The sequence below is a fragment of the Homarus americanus genome, unplaced genomic scaffold (genome assembly GCF_018991925.1).
Source record: "Homarus americanus isolate GMGI-L3 unplaced genomic scaffold, GMGI_Hamer_2.0 scaffold16894, whole genome shotgun sequence".
Lineage (NCBI taxonomy): Eukaryota > Metazoa > Arthropoda > Malacostraca > Decapoda > Nephropidae > Homarus > Homarus americanus.
Window position 1 is genome coordinate 18,561 of NW_024746541.1, and position 2,624 is coordinate 21,184.

Here is a 2,624-nt window from a genome sequence, read left to right on the forward strand (position 1 = left end):
TAGTAGTAGTACTTGCTCTTATCACAGACAGTGAAGAGGTGTTACATCAACTCGTTAACAGATTAGTGGAAAAGGTGAAGAATATGGTTTAAGTGTCAGTGCTGTAAAGACTAAAGTAATGGTTGTTTCCAAATGAGAAATAAATATAAAAAGTACAATTTATTTAGACAACAAGGAACTTAAACAAGTGGAAAATTTGTGCATTTGGAAAGTAACATTAGCTGTGATGGTAGATGTACAGAAGAAAAAAATAGGGCAAATATAAACAACATTTAATAACCTACCTGTAAAAGAGTTAATAAAAGGGACATTAACTTCAATTTGAGAAGGCTGCTGTAAGGACTGAAGTACGGGTACTCAACACACACCTGAACGAGGTTGAAGGTTTGAAATGTGGTGTTATAGGCGAATGATAAGAAGAAGCTACACTGACGAAGTATAAGGACTGACAAAAATTCTACAGAAATACTTGAAATGTACAGAAAAAGAAAAAAGAGATACTTTGGTCATATAATTAGGGATGAAGGGAATAATAACAGAAATATTAATGGGCAAGTTGAGGGTAGGAGGCCAGGGAAGGCAGAGACTGAGATGGATGAATGACATAATAAACTGGGCCCCAGAGAGATACAAGACCTTAGAGGGTTGGTAAAAACAGCCCGAGATCGTTTAGAGAGGAGGACTGTGGTCGCCAACCCTCAGTTTTGTGAACGGTGCTCTGACAGGATTAGAAGCTAAATAATGTTAGAGTAAGTTAAGTTAGGTTACAAAAGGTTAATTTAGAATAGGTTTGGTTAAATAAGGTTAGGAATGGTTAATTAGGTTTGGTTAAGTTACTTTACGTTAGGTTTAGTTAAGTAGGTTAGGTTATGTTAGGTTGGTCAAATTAACACTGGTCTTTTTAATGCTATAATGCATTACGGTGCCTCATAAACTTGAAGTGCATTATTAGATTAGTAATTACATTCAAGAACAATTTCAAGAATTGCAACTCTATATGTTTTGTTGTCTGTAACTGCTCGCCCAACATATATGATAATGTTCTTTCATATTTCAATTAATACAAGACTAAAAGATCAATGTCATCGTACTACAGCCAACTAGACTATTGTCGAGCATTTGTTTCCTAGTGTGTACCAACAGTCATACCCACACACACGGTCACCCACACATTTACACAAATTAAATGTATTTAATAAACTTATTTCAGTACAGGTGACGCTAAGATCACTTTCCTCACTTAGTTTGTGGATGTAAAGACCGGAAGGATGGTGGGTGAGAGACAGGAGGGGGAGGTATGTGTGCGAGGGCCAAGTATCATGCTGGGCTACGCCAACAATCCCACAGCCACAGCCTCAACTATCGACCCCTACGGCTGGCTCCACACAGGCGACGTTGGCTACTATGACCAAGACAACTTCGTCTACCTTACCAGCAGGATTAAGGACCTTATTAAGGTCAAGGGATACCAGGTGAGAATTGAACTGTTAGCGTAGAACAGACTACTGTACACTTACTGCTGATTTTTTTCCCTTTATTAGACAACACCCAGGAGAGTCCTCAGATGGCGAGGGAAGAGAAAGATTTAGGGTAATGATAAGTAGGAATCTTTAACCATGACAATAATGCGTATTTGCTCGAAACAAGACTAACAAAGTATTGGGTTCATACAAAGGAGTTTTCGTTCCAAGACTTACGAAGTTATTCTAAAACTACTGTATATCTTATCTTGCGCTTGGGACTTCTCGGGCATAACCCACCGAAAATCCCTCATCTTTGATATACAGATCCACACTTAAATCCTGTTTGTTTATAATTTATTGAAGGACCACCAGACTTAGTATCTACTCTGGAAATTTTACAAGTTAAATTTAGAAAAATATCATACTTGTTAAGATGAACTAATTTTGTATGGAGATAGTTGCCTGTAGACAGCTCCTTGTTGTTATTGCCTCTCGTCGCCACCTAACCGTCTACACTAGACCTTTGTTATAAGTGCCCATGCGTTGTAACGACACAGTGTTTGGCTTCCCGCGCACGTAAGAACATGAGAATGGAGGAAACTGCAGCGGGCCCATTGACCCATACTGGGCAGTCCCGTTTACACCCAACCCCTATTGCTCAAATATCCATCCAACCTACTGCATGTTTGATGCTACACAGCTTATTCGAGTTAATGATGATGTTTGGTAATTTGTTCCACTTATCCATTACTCTATTTCCAATCCAGTGTTTACCTATTTCGCGCCTAAATCTAAATTTGTCTAATTTAAAACTATTGTTACGAGTTCGCTCCTGGTTGGATAGCTTGAGTACCTTTGTAATGTCCCTTTTGTTTAGCCCTGACTTCCATTTATACATCTCTACCATATCGCCTCTCACACTACATCTCTCGAGGGAGTGCAAATTAAGATACTTTAACCTGTCTCTGTACTCAAGGTTCCTAATGCCCGGATTTGCCTGGTCATTCGCCTCTGAATTCTTTCCAAGGATTCTATATCCATTCTGTGATACGGTGACCAGAATTGAACTGCATAATCCAGGTGAGGTCTCACAGGCGCAAGATATAGTTTTAGGATGACCGCGCTAGTCTTGCAACTAACACTCCTTTGTATGAGCCCAAG